Here is a 20,506-nt window from a genome sequence, read left to right as displayed (position 1 = left end):
AACTGAATGCGTGACAAAGAAGGATCATTTCTCTTTGCCTTTTATCGACCAGATGCTAGACCGCCTAGAAGGAAATGATTACTACTGCTTCTTGGATGGATATGCCGACTATAACCAAATCATGATTGCTCCTAAAGATCAAGAGAAAACCACATTCACCTACCGTTATGGAACATTTGCGTTTCAACGCATGTCGTTTGGCCTATGCAATGTGCCGAGCACTTTCTAGAGGTGTATGATGGTCATCTTTTCTGAGTATCTTGAAGATTCTATAGAAATTTTCATAGACGACTTCTCAGTGTATGGGCAAACATATGAAGTCTATCTCAACAACCTAGAGAAGAGACTGAAAAGATGTAAAGAGATGAACTTTGTGCTAAACTTGGAGAAATGCCACTTCATGGTGAAGAAAGGTATTGTGCTTGGTCACAAAGTCTCCAAGGACGGGCTGGAGGTGGATAAGGCAAAGATTGAAGCGATTGAAAAGCTTCCACCTCTAGCAAATGTAAAGGTTGTCAGGGGCTTCTTAGGACATGCTGGCTTTTATAGACGCTTTGTGAAAGACTTTTCAAAGATTGCACGACCATTGAGTGTGTTGCTGGAGGCAAAAAGAATGTTTGAATTCGATGACCAATGCATCAATGCATTCAAGATATTGAAGAACGCATTAATAACCGCACCTGTGTTGATCGCACCAAACTGGACACAATTCTTTGAACTAATGTGCGATGCAAACAGTTATGCAATGGGGGCGGTGCTGGCGCAAAAGAAGAAAACAATGCTACATCCCATCGCATATGCAAGTAAAACCTTGAACCCTGCTCAAACAAATTACACTACCACAGAAAAAGAATTGCTTGCGGTGATATCTGCATTGGAAAAATTCAAAGCTTACCTGCTGGGATCTAAAGTAATTGTTCACATTGACCACTCGACAATAAAATATTTGATGACAAAGAAAGATGCGAAGCCGAGATTAATTTAATGGGTTCTCCTTCTTCAAGAATTCAACATGGAAATCATTGATTGCAAGGGGACGGAGAACTAAGTTATAGACCATTTGTCAAGATTAGAAAATCTAGAAGTCGATAGCAACCAGTCAGGAGTGAACACAACTTTCCCAGAAAAGTAGCTATTTAAAGTTGAAGAATTACCATGGTATGCAGACGTGGTCAATTTTCTGGTTTGCGAACAATTTCCCGAGACTACACGGCCCACCAAAAGAGGCGACTCAGACATGAATGCAAATCATATTATTGGGATGAGCCAAATCTTTATAAGAGGGGATCAGACCAGATTTTGCGCCTATGTGTACTAGACGCTGCTCACCAACACATACTATCACAATGCCATGACTCACCATATGGAGGACACTTTGGAGGCCAACGCACAGTAGCAAAGGTGCTATAAAGTGGTTATTTTTGGCCAACATTATTCAAGGATGTAAGAGACTATGCGATGAAATGAGACCAGTGCCAACGCACGGGAAACATTTCATGGAAGAATGCGATGCCCATGAACATCATCTTAGAATTGGAATTATTCGACGTCTGGGGCATAGACTTCATGGGACCATTTCCACCATCAAATGGTCACAAATACATTTTATTAGTCATCAACTACGTTTCCAAATGGGTAGAAACAGTATCGTGTGCCGCAAGCGATGCGGCGGTAGTCTCTCCAAGTTCTTAAAGAAGAATATTTTCACTCGTTTTGGCACTCCACGTGCCCTAATAAGTGATGAAGGCTCTCACTTTGTTAATCACATCATCAACAAATTGCTGCTCAAGTATAATATCCTTCATAAGGTGGCCACCGTATACCATCCACAAACAAATGGTCAAGCTAAAGTGTCCAACAGGAAATCAAGATGATATTAGAGAAGGTGGTAAAACCTTCACGAAAAGATTGGGCAATGAAGCTGGACGATGCCTTGTGGACATACAAGACTACCTATATGACACCTATAGGCATGTCCCTGTATGCGCTGGTGTTCGGAAAGGTATGTCATTTTCCGCTTAAGCTAGAGCATAAAGTACAGTGGGTAGTGAAAAGGCTCAATTTTGAATTAAAGGCTGCAGAAGAAGCAAGGAAACTTCAGCTGGTCGAGCACGATGAACGGAGAACTCACGCATACAAGAATGCAAAAATCTACAAGGAGTGCACAAAGCATTGGCATGACAAACGAGCGAGAAGAATCTCCAAGTTGGACAAAATGTCTTATTATTTAATTCGCGGCTATAACTCTTTCCTGGGAAATTAAAGTCACGTTGGTTCGGACCCTTTATAATCAAAGAGGTATTCCCGCATGGCATGGTTAAGTTATCCAATGAGGATGGGACCAACACATTCAAAGTCAACGGGAAAAGAGTCAAAATATATCACGGAGAAGACTTGCGTCTCGAGGACACCTCCGTGTACCTAAGGAATTCTGACTGAAAAAGAAGTGGGTAGTCCCTGTGTAATCATGCGATTCAAATTCATCAGGGACGCAATTTTTGTGAAGTATCCTTTGGAATCTTTAATTTATGAACTCAATTCTACCTTTTCATATCCATTAACATATCCTTTTACTCCATTGCATTTTCTACCAAAAAAAAATTGTTAACTCTATCTTTTATTTGACCCTCTCGATGTTTTCTTTGCAACGATCGTGGTGAACGATTGTTGGGGAGCTGCACGCTAACCAAAAGATTCGACTAGCATTCGGCCACCGCAATCGAAGAAATCAGTTTGCCGCAAAGAAGGATGTGATCACAAATAATGCGAGCGACAGAGCAAATTTGGGGGTTGTATCTTTCCTTGACTTTGTTTATTCTAACTTTTGCACTTTCGCATCTCATTTTAACTTTGATAATTTTATCATCGCATCCTCTTTAGTCGGCGTAATCATTAAACATTGATTAATTTAGTAAGTCACCACATTGTTTTTCTATGCTAATTATGATTTCAATGATGAAACACATGCCTCTATTTTTCATCATATGTACAAGAGTCAACTTAATTTCAGGACAGTCAATTCATGAAATATTTCTAGAAGTTAGTGGTCCACTAGCTTTCTTTCAAACTGACTTTTACAAAACCTCCTAAGAGCATCACATGAATTCTTTCAATCTTTCAGCAATGAGGACATTGTTGCGTTTAAATTTGGGGGTGTGGTATTTATTTTTAACCTTGCTATTTTGAGGCATTAAAAAAAATCATAACGTTGCAATTGGATCCTATTCGTAGTTGGATGTCCACATGACACCTGTAGGGGTAAGCCAAAATGAAGGTAGGAATCGTGATCAATGTATAAATAAAATGATCGCAACTCCGCTGCCAAATAGGCATGAGTTTAAACTGAGAAAGAGTGCCTTGCTTGTAGTTAGATGTCCGCATGACACCCGTAGAGGCAAGCCAAAACGAAGGCTAGGCACTTGGATCAGTGCAAGGTCATATATATATATATATATATATATATATACTACGCAAGGATAAAAATCATTTGAAAACACCCTAGTTGAAAAAGTTTTTTTTTTTTTTTTGAAATAAATCATGCGATGCACTGAAAACAAGTAAGGTCCTTTTGAAGGTTAAACTTACGGTCCTTAAATTTTAGAAATATTTTAGAAGAAACTTGGATAGGAATTAAGGAGATTTTGGTACATAGGATTTGAATAAGGCATCTCGAGAAATCTAGGAAAGAAAAAGGCGGTTGACTTTCTAGAGAAAATCTTTAGTCTATGCTTGAGGACAAGCATTGTTTTAAATTTGGAGGTGTATAACGGGTAGAAATGCACATTATTACAATGCAAAGATATAAAATAATGAAGGATTGCGATGGTAAAAATATATAAAATTGCATAAAAAAACATTAAGTTTAGAACATTGCGATCGCATGCGTCCATCGCATTAAAGCAGCTAATTTATGTATTTTGTGCAGGAAAATGCATTGATGCAAGGCAGAGTTGAGATCCAAGAAATTCAACATCCTAGCACATTAAAAGATTACGACCGCAAGGCTATGTGATCGTATGCGTTCACAAATATCTGCTCAAGAAGGTGGCCGCATAGAGCCAGTTCATCAAGGTGAAAGTTTAATAAATCACGATGGGACAGAAAGCTGATGACGGTTGAATCCAAATTTAGTTGACAAGCCGTTAATGATATACTATAGCAAGTACACTAAACTTTTCGGTGACAATTATTCGACGCATCAGACAGAGAATTAATGACCCCATCAGTGCAATCATTTGAGATAAAAATCTCCACCCTGAAGCTCTATAAATAAAGGCCAACTTCGTTAAAGGAGTTCGGTTTTTATTCCAGCTGAGCCATATAGAGAGTTCACCATACAGTATATAGTTAGCCTTTGTTCATAGTTTTCTTACACTTAGAAGTTGGAGGCGAGAGAAGAGAGAAGACACCGGAAGATCGTTCCTGGTTAGCTCGAGAGAGTGTCGGGAAGTGTTGAGAATGGAGAGAGGGCCGACTCTTGCGAAAGCAAGAATTTATTTGAGCAGAGTAAGAAAAACAGTGTAAAAGCCTTGGAAAGTAAGAAATTGCTACCAGGCTCCCTATCTTTATTTTCCATTGTCATTCTGTATTTTGATTTCATTTATAGAATGGAACCTGCATTTCTACATCTGTTCATTCTGTTTACACTACGCATGAGTAACTAAACTTCTGAATGGGTTGAGAAGCACTTAGCTAGCATGACCTAAGATCTTCATTTTTATGATCACCTTGTCTTACGTATGCGTCCATCACCCCTTTAGAGCTACTTGAGAAAGAGTCTAAAGAAAGAACCTAGACTTGAGAGAGCTAGGTTAGAATTTAGACTTGAGAAAGCAAGATTAGAACCGCATAAGCAAAAGATAGAGACTAAGAGATAAGCTCTGTTTGCTAACATACGTCGCATGCACCCTAGAAATAGGTTATGGTAGTATGCGGTCGCCTTGTGTATGTGTATGTCATTCATCATCGCATAGACAAAAATACAGGCTTAGACATGACATCATCGCATACATCGCATGCATCCTAAAACTAGGAGCTACAACATTTGCATTGAGAGATGACTTGCCGTTGTATGTATGTAGCATGATTGCATAACATGAACTCAATCTTAGGAAGTGTTAGCTAAATCCCTTCTCAACCCATTCCCCCGCATACTCATTGTACTTTCGTTGTTAGTGACTCTTTTCTCAATTCCGCCGCATAGAACCTATACATTAAACAAACATATCAACCAATGCATTGTTTTATTTGTCACTGGAAAGAAATCTGAAATTACCATCGCAAACTGTCTCCATAGTTCCTATGTTCGACCCTGTTATCAGGCAACCTAGTAGAATTTATACTTGGATTTTGCTAGGAAAACTTGCATGCACAACGCATACTCCACCATCACATTCTATACCATTATTTCATCACATTCACCACGCATCAATGAGCTCGATATTTCAAAGAAGAAAAGTTCTTCAACTGGTATGTATCTCGTCCCTTTCTTGTTTAAGTTGAAAAGCATGTCGTAATTTGTTGTATATGCATAACTTGTATGTTTGATTGTGAATGCGGTAATTCTGTCACTAGAACGATGTTGCTTCCGTTCAGAAGTACTCTTTGATAAGAGTTCCTTCACTACGAACATCGACCTCGACACCACCATTACATTACCAGTACATCATCATCGACGTCAACACTGTTACCACTACCACTACTATCACCGTTGACCCAATCAGCGTCACCACCATCGACCTTGACACCACCATCGACCTAGACACTACCATCACCACTACCACCACCACTTCTATAGAGCCAACTCCTATCGCCATCATCAACTCCAAGGAGGAGATGTGTCCGATCTCTCCTATGAAGATGAAGCTAATAATAAAATAAGCTAACAATGAAGGACATAGGCGCACGAAAAGAAAGAGAAAAGAAGCCAAACCATATGCCCCTCCCATGGATGTCAAGAAGCCCAAAGTGCCAAGAAAAGAAGCCAAACCATATACACAGGTAGACTCTAGTGTTACACGATTCAACACATCCGGTACCAATAGATGTGTTCAAGTTATTTATGGATTGACTGGCTACCGATGATGTTGAGCGACATATACTGGGGAGATAGCCCCTGTTCTAGATGGGTTACACTACTCGACAAGTTTTTCGTTAATTAATCATGGATAATGAGTGGATCAAGTTTGATATAACTATATATAAATTGTTTGCATTTCGTATATCCATTACCTAATTTTTCAAAATTATTGTACTAAAAAAGTTTCAGTCAAGATTGTAGGTAATGGAGACCATGCTACAGTTCCTACATTGGAAGTTCAGATTGCAACCGAAGATATGTATACATAGATTCACCATTTTCCATCTACATACACCGTAAGTATTATCTGACTATTGCACAACGTGTTCGTATATGAATACTACTTTTATAACATTTTATCATGCACATAGCTGAAGGATCCCATTGAAGGGCCTTTGAGCGAAAGCGGGATCGTCATAAATCCCATTTTTACAGAGAAAGAAATTTTACAGAAAAAAACAAACAGATTGTGCATCTTAACAAAAAAATACAGCATGCTCTATAAAAAAAATTAGGGTTTTATGAAACCTTACATTTAAAGACTTTCTTCACACAGGAAATCCCTCGATTTGCAAATCATGAACAAAATGGGAGATGGCCAATTGGGCACAACCACTTGGTGTACTTGGTATTCTCTGGTGAGAATCCAAGAGAAGTAGGCTCTGGTTAGTTCTGATTGAGGGAATGGAGAAGAATGAGAGTTTTAGGATGAAGAGAAAGCAAAGAATTTAGAGAACTTTTCTCCGTAAAAAAAAACACTACCTTCTCCCTATCTTTGTCTTTCACAAGTTGAAGAAGATCAAATCCCTAAAACCACAAACCACACACTTACGTGGGTTGAGACCATAAGGTACCCAGCCTTATCCATCTACTACAGACTATAAAGTATCCAGGCTGGGCATCTTATCCTTGTGACACTACAAGTATGGCCCGCTTTGTAGGTGTTGCAATTGTTTTAAAGTGCTACAAATGATATGATTCTGATCATTCATATATTGACATATGAGCAGAGATATTCTATACAAAGGAGTTTGTATAAGGTCGTACTACGAAATGTTTAGTCTCATTATATAATGTCATTCATAATAGAGACTTACATTTCACCAGGATGACCATAGGTAACATGACCCGAATCCTGAGTGAGTTATGAACTCTTGCTTATGAGGATGATCCTTTGATTTGTATGGGTGAGAGTGGTCGGATCGCCGACTCAACAAGCCTACAAACATTGGGTATCTACTTGTGAAAAGGACGAACTTTGGGTATCTACTTGTCGAATGTGCTCCAAGTCCAGATTTAGAAGAACTTTGTTTCAAAAGATACTTATGAACCCTGAAAAGTAGTTTTGTACCAGTGTGGACGAACTTAGGCACAAAAGGACGAGAAAGAGTCCGAAAAGGACGAACTTTGGATTTCTACAAGTGGAGGTCTACTATAACTAACATTTTTTTATGATGTTCGGTTCAAAAGGTACTTATGAACCTTGGAAAGACAATTTTGTACCTAAGTGGACGAATTTTGGCACAAAGGGTAAAGAAAGAGGTTAGAAAGGATGAACGTTGGAACAAAATGTAAACAAAGAGTCTGAAAATGACGAACTTTGGGTTTCTACTTGTCAAAATGTGCTTCAATCTAAATATGGAAGAAATTTGGTTCAACAGATACTTATGAACTCTGAAGAGGGTTTTTGTACCTTTGTGGGCGAACTTTAACACAAAAGGTCGAGTAAGAGTCCAAAACGTACAAACTTTGGGTTTCTACGTGTCAAAATTTGCTCTCAGTCCAAATTTGGTCGAAGTTTTGCTTAAAATTTACTTATGAACTTTGGAGAGAAGTTTAATACCAATATTGATGAACTTGGGACCAAAATGTCAAGAAAGAGTCTAAAAATGACGAACTTCAGATGTTTACTTTTCGAAATGTGCTCCAAGTCAAAATTTGGACAAAGTTTTATTCAAAAGGTACTTATGGACCCTAGAAAGGAATTTTGTAACTATATAGACGAACTTTGGCACAAAGGGTAAAGAAAGTGACTGAAAAGAACGAACTTTGGAAACTTGTCGAAATGTGCTCCAAGTTCAGATTTGGAAGAAATTTGGTTCAAAAGACACTTATGAACCCTGGAAAGTAGTTTTGTACCAGTGTGGACGAACTTAGGCACAAAAGGTAGAGAAAGAGTCCAAATAGGACGAAATTTTGATTTCTACAAGTGAAAGTCTGCTATGACTAAAAATTTGGATGAAGTTTTCTTCAAAAGGTACTTATGAACCCTGGAAATTCAATTTTGTACCTACGTGGACGAACATTGACACAAAGGATAATGAAAATAATTGAAAAGGACGAACTTTGGGTTTCTACTTGTCAAAATGTGCTCCAAGTCAAGATTTGGAAGAAGTTTGGTTCAAAAGACAGTTATGAACCCTGGAAATTAGTTTTGTACCAGTTTGGATGAACTTAGGCACAAAAGGTCGAGAAAGAGTCCGAAAAGGACAAACTTTGGATTTCTACACGTGGAAGTCAGCTATGACTAAAAATTTGGATGAAGTTTGGTTCAAAAGGTACTTATGAACCTTCGAAAGGAAATTTTGTACCTACGTGGAAGAACTTTGGCAAAAAGGGTAAAGAAAGAGATTAGAAAGGATGAACGTTGGCACAAAATGTCAAGAAAGAGTCTGAAAAGGACAAACTTTGGGTTTCTACTTGTTGAAATGTGCTTCAAGTCCAAATTTGGAAGAAGTTTGGTTCAAAAGATACTTATGATTTCTGTAAAGGGGTTCTTGTACCCTTGTGGACTACTTTGATGCAAAAGGTCGAGAAATAGTCCGCAAAGGACGAACTTTGGGTTTCTATGTGTCAAAATGTGTTCTCAGTCCAAATTTGGTCGAAGTTTTGTTTAAAAGTTACATAAGAACACTGGCCAGAAGTTTAATACCTAGATTGATGAACTTGGGACCAAAATGTCAAGAAAGAGTCCAAAAATGACGAACATCAGGTTTTTACTTTTCGAAATGTGCTCCAAGTCAAAATTTGGACAAAATTTTGGCTCAAAAGATACTTATGAACCCTAGAAAGAAATTTTGTGCTTATGTGGACGAACTTTGGCACAAAAGGTAAAGAAAGTGACTGAAAATGACGAACTTTGGGTTTCTACTTGTCGAAATGTGCTCCAAGTCTAGATTTAGAAGACGTTTGGTTCAGAAGAAACTTATGAACCCTGAAAACTAGTTTCATAGAAGTGTGGACGAACTTAGGCCCAAAAGGTCGAGAAAGAGTCTGAAAAGGACGAACTTTGGATTTCTACAAGTTTGTTTGCTATGACTAAAAATTTGACGAAGTTTAGTTCAAAAGGTACTTATGAACCTTGAAAAGACAATTTTTTACATACGTGGACGAACTTTGGCACAAAGGGTAAAGAAAGAGATTAGAAAGGATGAACGTTGGCACAAAATGTCAAGAAAGAGTCTAAAAAGGACGAACTTTGGGTTTCTACTTGTCGAAATGTGCTTCAAGTCCAAAATTGGAAGAAGTTTGGTTCAAAAGATACTTATGAACTCTAGAGAAGGGTTCTTGTACCTTTGTGGACGAACTTTGACACAAAAGGTTGAGAAAGAGTCTGGAAAGGACGAACTTTGGATTTCTACATTTCAAAATGTGCTCTCAGTCCCAATTTGGTCAAAGTTTGGTTTAAATGTTACATAAGAACTTTGTACAGAAGTTTAATAGATTGATGAACTTGGGACCAAAATGTCAAGAAAGAATCCAAAAATAACGAAATTCAGGTTTCTACTTTTCAAAATGTGCACCACATCAAAATTTGGACAAAGTTCTGTTCAAAAAGTACTTATGGACCCTATAAAGGAATTTTGTACCTATGTGGGCGAACTTTGGCACAAAGGGTAATGAAAGTGACTGAAAAGGATGAACTTTGGGTTTCTACTTGTCGAAATGTGCTCCAAGTCTAGATTTGGAAGAAGTTTCGTTCAAAAGACGCTTATGAATCCTGGAAAACAGTTTTGTTCCAATGTGGACGAACTTAGGCACAAAACGTCGAGAAAGAGTCCGAAAAGGACGAACTTTTGATTTCTACAAATGGAAGTCTGCTATGACTAAAAATTTGGTTGAAGTTTTCTTCAAAAGGTACTTACAAACCCTGGAAATGCAATTTTGTACATACGTTGATGAACATTGGCAAAAAGGGTAATGAAAGTAACTGACAAGGACGAACTTTTGGTTTCTAATTGTCGAAATGTGGTCTAAGTCCAGATTTGGAAGAAGTTTTGTTCAAAAGATAGTTATGAACCCTGGAAAGTAATTTTCTATCATTGTGGACGAACTTAGGCACAAAAGGTCGAGAAAGAGTCCGAAAAGGACGAACTTTTGATTTCTACCAATGAAAGTCTGCTATGACTAAAAATTTCGATGAAGTTTGGTTTAAAAGTTATTTATGAACTCTGGACAGAAGTTTAATACCTATATTGATGAACTTGGGACCAAAACGTCAAGAAATAGTCCAAAAATGACGAACTTCAGGTTTCTACTTTTCAAAATTTGCTCCAAGTCAAAATTTGGAAAAAGTTTTGTTCAAAAGATACTTATGGACCCTAGAAAGGAATTTTGTACCTATGTGGATGAACTTTGGCACAAAGGGTAAAGAAAGTGATTGAAAAGGACGAACTTTGGGTTTCTACTTGTCGAAATGTGCTCCAAGTCTAGATTTAGAAGAAGTTTGTTCAAAAGACACTTATGAACCCTGGAATGTAGTTTTGTACCAATGTGGACGAACTTAGGCACAAAAGGTAGAGAAAGAGTCCGAAAAGAACGAACTTTTGATTTCTACAAGTGGAAGTCTGCTATGACTAAAAATATGGACGTAGTTTGGTTAAAAAAGAACGAACTTTTCGGACTCTTTCTCGACCTTTTGTGCCTAAGTTCGTCCACACTGGTACAAAACTACTTTCCAGGGTTCAAAAGTGTCTTTTGAACCAAACGTTTTCCAAATTTGGACTTCGAGCACATTTCGACAAGTAGAAACCAAAAGTTCGTCCTTTTCAGTCACTTTCTTTATCCTTTGTGCCAAAGTTCGTCCACATAGGTACAAAATTCCTTTCTAGGAGCACATTTCGATAAGTACTTTTTGAATAACACTTTGTCCAAATTTTGACTTGGAGCACATTTCGAAAAGTAGAAACATAAAGTTCGTCATTTTTGGACTCTTTCTTGACATTTTATTCCCAAGTTCATCAATATAGATATTAAACTTCTGCCCATATTTCATAAGTAACTTTTAAATGAAACATCGACCAAATTTGGACTGAGAGCACATTTTGACACGTAGAAACCCAAAGTTCGTCCTTTGCGGACTCTTTCGCCACCTTTTGTGTAAAAGTTCGTCCACAAAGGTGCAAAAATCCCTCTCCAAAGTTCATAAGTATCTTTTGAACCAAACTTCTTCGAAATTTGGACTTGCAAGCACATTTTGATAAGTAGAATCCCAAGTTCGTACTTTTCAGACTCTTTCTTGACATATTGTTCCAACGTTCATCCTTTCGTGTCTCTTTTTTTGCCCTCTGTGTCAAAGTTCGTCCACGTAGGTACAAAATTGTCTTTCCAAGGTTCATAAGTACCGTTTGAACCAAACTTCGTCCAAATTTTTAGTCATAGCAGACTTCCACTTGTAGAAATCAAAAGTAAGTTCTTTCGGACTCTTTCTCGACCTTTTGTGCATAAGTTCGTCCACACTAGTACAAAACTACTTTCTAGGGTTCATAAGTATCTTTTGAACCAAAATTCTTCCAATTTTGGACTTGGAGCACATTTCGAAAAGTACAAACCCAAAGTTCGTCCTTTTCAGTCACTTTTTTTACCCTTTGTGCCAAAGTTCGTCCACATAGGTACAAAATTCCTTTCTAGGGTTCATAAGTACCTTTTGAACAAAACTGTGTCCAAATTTTGACTTGGAGCACATTTCGAACATAGAAACCTGATGTTCGTCATTTTTGGACTCTTTCTTTTGGGTTTGGTCCCAGGTTCATCAATATAGGTATTAAACTTCTATCCAGAGTTCATAAGTAACTTTTAAACCAAATTTCGACCAAATTTGGACTGAGAGCAGATTTTAACACGTGGAAACCCAAAGTTCGTCCTTTCTGGACTCTTTCTCGACCTTTTGTTTCAAAGTTCGTCCACAAAGGTACAAAAACCCCTCTCCAGAGTTCATAAGTGTCTTTTTGAACCAAACATCTTCCAAAAGACTTGAAGCACATTTCAACAAGTAGAAACCCAAGGAGCCAAAGTTCGTCCACTTAGGTACAAAATTGTCTTTCTAGGGTTCATAAGTACGTTTCGAACCAAACTTCGTCCAAATTTTTAGTCATAGCTGACGTCCACTTGTAGAAATAACAAAGTTTGTCGTTTTTGGACTCTTTCTCGACCTTTTGTGCCTAAGTTCGTCCACACTGGTACAAAACTACTTTCCAGGGTTCAAAAGTGTCTTTTGAACCAAACTTTTTCCAAATCGGGTACAAAATTACTTTCCAGGGTTCATACTACCTTTTGAACTAAACATCGTCCAAATTTTTTGTCATAGCAGATTTCCACTTGTAGAAATCGAAAGTTCGTTGTTTTTGGACTCTTTCTCGACCGTCTGTGCCTAAGTTCATCAACAATAGTACAAAACTACTTTCTAGAGTTCATAAGTACCTTTTGAACCACACTTCGTTCAAATTCTTAGTCATAGCAGACTTCCACTTGTAGAAATCCAAAGTTCGTTCTTTTCGGACTCTTTGCTTTTGTGCATAATAAAATGGTACAAAACAACTTTCAAGGGTTCATAAGTAAGTTTTGAACCAAACTTCGTACAAATTTTTAGTCATAGCAAACTTCCACTTATAGAAATCCAAAGTTCGTTCTTTTTGGACTCTTTCTCGACGTTTTGTGCATAAGTTCGTCCACAATGGTACAGAACAACTTTCAAGGGTTGAAAAGTACCAATGAACCAAACTTCGTACAAAATTTTAGTCATAGCAGACTTCCACTTGTAGAAATCAAAAGTTCGTCTTTTTCGGACTCTTTCTCGACCTTTTGTGCCCATGTTCATCCACAATGGTACAAAATTACTTTCCAGGGTTCATAAGTACCTTTTGAACTAAATATCGTCCAAATTTTTTGTCATAGCAGATTTCCACTTGTAGAAATCGAAAGTTCGTCGATTTTGGACTCTTTCTCAACCGTCTGTGCCTAAGTTCATCAACAATAGTACAAAACTACTTTCCAAGGTTCATAAGTACCTTTTAAACCAAACTTCATCCAAATTTTTAGCCATAGAAGACATCTACTTGGAGAAATCCAAAGTTCGTTCTTTTCGGACTCTTTGCTTTTGTGCATAAGACAATTGTACAAAACAACTTTCAAGGGTTCATAAATACCTTTTGAACAAAACTTCATATAAATTTTTAGTCATAACAGAATTCCACTTGTAGAAAGCTAAAGTTCGTCCTTTTCGGACTCTTTCTCGACCTTTTGTGCCCATGTTCGTCCACAACGATGCAAAACTACTTTCCAGGGTTCATAAGTACTTTTTGAACCAAACTTCATCCAAATTTTTAGTAGTAGCAGACTTCTAGTTATAGAAATCCAAAGTTCGTTCTTTTTGGACTTTTTCTCGACCTTTTGTGCCTAAGTTCATCCACAATGGAACAAAACGACTTTCCAAGGTTCATAAGTACCTTTTGAACCAAACTTCATCCAAATTTATAGTCATAGAAGACTTCCACTTGTAAAAATCTAAAGTTCGTACTTTTCAGACTCTTTCTCATCCTTTTGTGCCTAAGTTCTCCACAATGGTACAAAACTACTTTCCAGGGTTCATAAGTACCTTTTAAACAAAACTTCATCCAAATTTTTAGTCATAGCAGACTTCCACTTATAGAATTCCAAAGTTCGTCATTTTCGAACTTGTTCTCGACCTTTTGTGCCTAAGTTCATCCACAATTGTACAAAACTAGTTTCTAGGGTTCATAAGTACCTTTTGAACCAAACTTCGTCCAAATTTTTAGTAATAGCAGACTTCCAGTTGTAGAAATCCAAAGTTGTCCTTCTGGACTCTTTCTCGACCTGTTGTACCTAGGTTCGTCCACAATGGAATAAAACTACTTTCTAGGGTTCCTAAGTACCTTTTGAACCAAACTTCATCCAAATTTTTAGTCATAGCATATTTCCACTTGTTGAAATCCAAAGTTCGTTCTTTTCGGACTCTTTCTCGACCTTTTGTGCCCATGTTCGTGCACAATGGTACAAAACTATATTCCAAGGTTCATAAGTACCTTTTGATCTAAACTTCATCGAAATTGTTAAACATCACAAACTTCCACTTGTAGAAATCCAAAGCTCGTCCTTTTCGAACTCTTTGTCGACCGTCTGTGCCTAAGTTCATCCACAAAGCTACAAAACTACTTTCTAAGGTTCTTAAGTAACTTTTGAACCAAACTTCATCCAAAATTTTAGTCATAGCAGACTTCCATTGGTAGAAATTCAAAGTTCGTCCTTTTCGGATTCTTTCTTGTCCTTTTGTGCCTAATTTCGTCAACAATAGTATAAAACTACTTTCCAGGGTTCATAAGTACCTTTTGAACCAAACTTCGTCCAAATTTTTAGTCATAGCAAACTTCCACTTGTAGAAATCCAAAGTTCGTTCTTTTTGGACTTCTTTTCGACCTTTTGTGCATAAGTTCGTTGACAATGGTACAAAACAACTTTCAAAGGTTCAAAAGTACCTTTTGAACCAAACTTCGTACAAATTTTTAGTCATAGCAGACTTCCACTTGTGGAAATCCAAAGTTCGTCCTTTACGGACTCTTTCTCGACCTTTTGTGCCAATGTTCGTCTACAATGGTACAAAATTACTTTCTAGGGTTCATAAGTACCTTTTGAACTAAATATCGTCCAAATTTTTTGTCATAGCAGATTTCCACTTGTAGAAATCCAAAGTTCGATCTTTTCGGGCTCTTTGTTTTTGTGCATAAAACAATGGTACAAAACAACTTTCAAGGTTCATAAGTACCTTTTGAACCAAACTTCGTCCAAATTTTTAGTCATAGCAGACTTCCACTTGTAGAAATCTAAAGTTTGTTCTTTTTGGACTCTTTCTCGACCTTTTGTGCATAAGTTCGTCCACAATGGTACAAAACAACTTTCAAGGGTTCAAAATTACCTTTTAGACCAAACTTCGTACAAATTTTTAGTCATTGCAGACTTCCACTTGTAGAAATCCAAAGATCGTCCTTTTCGGACTCTTTCTTGACCTTTTGTGCCCATATTCAACCACAATGATACAAAATTACTTTCCAGGGTTTATAAGTACCTTTTGAACTAAACATTGTCCAAATTTTTTGTCATAGAAGACTATCACTTGTAGAAATACAAAGTTCGTTCTTTTCAGACTCTTTCTCGACCTTTTGTTCCTAAGCTCGTCCACAAGGGTACAAAACTATTTTCCAGGGTTCATAAGTAACTTTGGACCATATTTCGTCCAAATTTTTAGTAATAGCACACTTCTACTAGTAGAAATCCAAAGTTCGTCGTTTCCGGACTCTTTTTCAACCTTTTGTGCCTAAGTTCGTCCACAATGGTACAAAACTATTTTCCAGGTCTATAAAAACACCTTTTGAACCAAACTTCGTCCAAATTTTTAGTCATAGCAGACTTCCACTTGTAAGAATCCAAGGTTCATTCTTTTCAGACTTTTTCTCGACCTTTTTTGCCTAAGTTACCACAATGGTACAAAAGTACTTTCCAGGGTTTATAAATATCATTTGAACCAAACTTCTTCCAAACTTTTAGTCATACCAGACTTCCACTTGTAGAAATCCAAAGTTCGTTCTTTCAGACTCTTTGTCGACCTTTTGTGCCTAAGTTCGTCCACAATGATACAAAACTACTTTCCAGGGTTCATAAGTACCTTTTGAACCAAACTTCGTCCAAATTCTTATTCGTAGCAGACTTCCACTTGTAGAAATCCAAAGTTCGTTCTTTTCGGACTCTTTCTTGACCTTTTTTGCCTAAGTTTGTCCACAATGGTACAAAACTACTTTCCAAGGTTCATAAGTACCTTTTGAACCAAACTTTGTCCAAATTTTTAGTCATAGCAGACTTCCACTTGTAGAAATCCAAAGTGCATCTTTTTCGGTCTCTTTCTCGACCTTTTGTACCTAAGTTCGTCCACAATGGTACAAAACTACTTTCCAGGGATCATAAGTACCTTTTGAACCAAACTTCGTCCAAATTTTTAGTCATAGCAGACTTGAACTTGTAAAAATCCAAAGTTCATTCTTTTCAGACTCTTTCTCGACCTTTTGTGCCTAAGTTCGTCCACAATGGTACAAAACTACTTTCCAGGGTTCATAAGTGTCTTTTGAACCAAACTTCTTCCAAATCTGGACTTGGAGCACATTTCGACAAGTTTACCCAAAGTTCGTCCTTTTCAGTCACTTTCTTTACTCTTTGTGCCACAGTTCGTCCGCATAGGTACAAAATTACTTTTTAGGGTTCATAAGTACCTTTTGAATAAAATTTTGTCCAAATTTTGACTTGGAGCACATTTTGAATAGTAGAAACCTGAAGTTCGTCATTTTTGGACTCTTTTCTTGACGTTTTGGTCCCAAGTTCATCAATATAGGTATTAGCCTTCTGTCGAGAGTTCATAAGTAACTTTTAAAAAATACTTTGACCAAATTTGGACTGACAGCACATTTCGAGACGTAGAAACCAAAAGTTTGTCCTTTCCGGACTCTTTCTCGACCCTTTGTAACAAAGTTCGTCCACAAAGGTACGAAAACCCCTCTCCAGAGTTCAAAAGTATCTTTTGAACTAAACTTCTTCCAAATTTGGACTTGAAGCACATTTCGACAAGTAGAAACCCAAAGGTCGTCCTTTTCATATTCTTTCTTGACATTTTGTGCCAACGTCCATCATTTCTAGTCTCTTTCTTTACCCTTTGTGAAAAAGTTCATCCACGTAGGTACAAAATTGTCTTTCCAGGGTTCATAAGTACCTTTTGAAACAAACTTCTTCCAAATTTTTAATCATAGCAGACTCCCGCTTGTAGAAATCCAAAGTTCGTCCTTTTCGAACTCTTTCCCAACCTTTCATACCTAAGTTTTTCCACAATGGTACAAAACTACTTTCCAGGGTTCATAAGTACCTTTTGAACCAAACTTCGTCAAAATTTTAATCATAGCAGACTTCCTTTTGTAGAAATCCAAAGTTCGTTCTTTTCTAACTCTTTCTCGGTTTTTTTTGCCTAAGTTCGTCCAAAATGGTAAAAAACTACTTTCCAGGGTTCATAAGTACCTTTTGAACAAAACTTCATCCAAATTTTGAGCATAGCGGAAATCCACTTGTAGAAATCCAAAGTTCGTTCTTTTCGGACTCTTTCTTGACCTTTTGTGCCTAAGTTCATCCACAATGGTACAAAACTACTTTCCAGGGTTCATAAGTATTTTTTTAACCCAACATCGTCCAAATTTTTAGTCATAGAAGACTTCCACTTGTAGAAATCCAAACGCTTTTCTGACTCTTTCTCAACCTTTCATGCCTAAGTTTCTCCAAAATGGTACAAAACTACTTTCCAGGGTTCATAAGCAACATTTGAACCAAACTTCGTCCAAATTTTTAGTCATAGCAGACTTCCACTTGTAGAAATCCAAAGTTCGTTCTTTCGGACTCTTTGTCGACCTTTTGTGCCTAAGTTTGTCCACAATGGTACAAAACTACTTTCTAGGATTCATAAGTATCTTTTGAACTAAACTTCGTCCAAATTCTTATTCATAGTAGACTTCCACTTGTAGAAATCCAAAGTTCGTTCTTTCGGACTCTTTGTCGACCTTTTGTGCCTAAGTTCGTCCACAATGGTACAAAACTACTTTCCAGGATTCATAAGTACCTTTTGAACTAAACTTCGTCCAAATTCTTATTCATAGCAGACTTCCACTTATAGAAATCCAAAGTTCGTTCTTTTCGGACTCTTTCTCGACCTTTTTTGCCTAAGTTTGTCCACAATGGTACAAAACTACTTTCCAGGGTTCATAAAGACCTTTTGAACCAAACTTCGTCCAAATTTTTAGTCATAGCAGACTTCCAATTGTAGAAATCCAAAGTGCATCTTTTTTGGTCTCTTTCTCGACCTTTTGTACCTAAGTTCATCCACAATGGTACAAAACTACTTTTCAGGGATCATAAGTACCTTTTGAACCAAACTTCATCCAAATTTTTAGTCATAGCAGACTTGCACTTGTAAAAATCCAAAGTTCGTTCTTTGTGAACTCTTTCTTGACCTTTGGTGCCTAAGTTCGTCCACAATGGTACAAAACTACTTTCTAGGGTTCATAAGTAACTTTTGAACCAAACTTCGTCCAATTTTTTAGTCATAGCAGACTGCCGCTTATAGAAATCCAAAGTTCGTTCTTTTCGGACTCTTTCTAGACCTTTTGTTCCTATGTTCGTCCACATTGGTACAAAACTACTTTCCAGGGTTCATAAGTACCTTTTGAATCCAACTTCATCCAAATTTTTAGTCATAACAGATTTCCATTTGTAGAAATCTAAAGTTCATACTTTTTGATCTCTTTCTCGACCTTTTGTGCCTAAGTTCATCAACAATGGTACAAAACTACTTTTCAGGGTTCATAAGTACCTTTTGAACTAAACTTTGTCCAAATTTTTAGTCATAGCAGACTTCCACTTGTAGAAATCAAATGTTTGTTCTTTTCGGACTCTTCTCGACCTTTTGTGCCTATGTTTGTCCACAATGGTATAAAACTACTTTTCAGGGTTCATTAATAACTTTTGAACCAAACTTCATCTAAATTTTTAGTCATAGCAGACTTCTACTTGTCATCCAAAGTTCGTCATTTTTGGACTCTTTCTCGACCTTTCGTTCCTATGTGAACGTCCACAATGGTTCAAAGCTACTTTCCAGGATTCATACGTACATTTTGAACCAAACTTCGTCCAAATTTTTAGTCATAGCAAACTTCCACTTGTGAAATCAAAAGTTCATCCTTTTCAGACTCTTTCTCGACCTTTTATGCCTAAGTTCGTCCACACTGGTACAAAACTACTTTCCAGAGTTCATAAGTACCTTTTGAATCCAACTTCGTCCAAATTTTTAGTCATAGCAGATTTCCATTTGTAGAAATCCAAATTTCGTACTTTTCGGTCTCTTTCTCGACCTTTTGTGCCTAAGTTCATCCACAATGGTACAAAACTACTTTTTAGGGTTCATAAGTACCTTTTGAACCAAACTTCGTTCAAATTTTTAGTCATAGCAGACTTCCACTTGTAGAAATCAAATGTTCGTTCTTTTCCGACTCTTCTCGAACTTTTGTGCCTATGTTTTTCAACAATGGTATAAAACTACTTTTCAGGGGTCATAAGTAACTTTTGAACCAAACTTCGTCTAAATTTTTAGTCATAGCAGACTTCTACTTGTCATACAAAGTTCGTCCATTTTGGACTCTTTCTCGACCTTTCGTTCCTATGTTCGTCCACAATGGTTCAAAACTACTTTCCAGGATTCATAAGTACATTTTGAACCAAACTTCGTCCAAATTTTTAGTCATAGCAAACTTCCGCTTGTAGAAATCCAAAGTTCGTTCTTTTCGGACTCTTTCTCGACCTTTTGTGCCTAAAATCATCCACAATGGTACAAAACTACTTTCCATGGTTCATAAGTACCTTTTGAACCAAACTTCGTCCAAATTTTTAGTAATAGCAGATTTTCATTAGTAGAAATCCAAAGTTCGTCCTTTTCGGTCTCTTTGTCGACCTTTTGTGCCGAAGTTCGTCCACAATGGTACAAAACTGCTTTCCAGGATTCATAAGTACCCTTAAAACCAAACTTCGTCCAAATTTTTAGTCATAGCAGACTTCCACTTGTAGAAATCTATTGTTCATTCTTTTCTGACTCTTCTCGACCTTTTGTGCCTATGTTTGCCCACAATGATATAAAACTACTTTTCAGGGTTCATAAGTAACTTTTGAACTAAACTTCGTCTAAATTTTTAGTCATAGCAGACTTCTACTTGTCATCCAAAGTTCGTCGTTTTTGGACTCTTTCTCGACCTTTCATTCCTATGTTCGTCCACAATGGTTCAAAACTACTTTCTAGGATTCATAAGTACATTTTGAACCAAACTTCGTCCAAATTTTTAGTCATAGCAAACTTCCACTTGTAGAAATCAAAAGTTCATCCTTTTCAGACTCTTTCTTGACCTTTTGCGCCTAAGTTCGTCCACACTGGTACAAAACTACTTTCCAAGGTTCATAAGTGGAAGTCTGCTATGACTAAAAATTTGGACGAAGTTTGGTTTCAAGGGTACTTATGAATCCTGGAAAGTAGTTTTTTACCATTGTGGACGAACTTCGGCACAA

The sequence above is a fragment of the Benincasa hispida genome, chromosome 9 (assembly GCF_027475165.1).
Source record: "Benincasa hispida cultivar pf3 chromosome 9, pf3_genome.v1.1, whole genome shotgun sequence".
In the NCBI taxonomy this organism is placed as follows: Eukaryota; Viridiplantae; Streptophyta; class Magnoliopsida; order Cucurbitales; family Cucurbitaceae; genus Benincasa; species Benincasa hispida.
Note: the sequence above shows the minus strand (reverse complement) of the source record.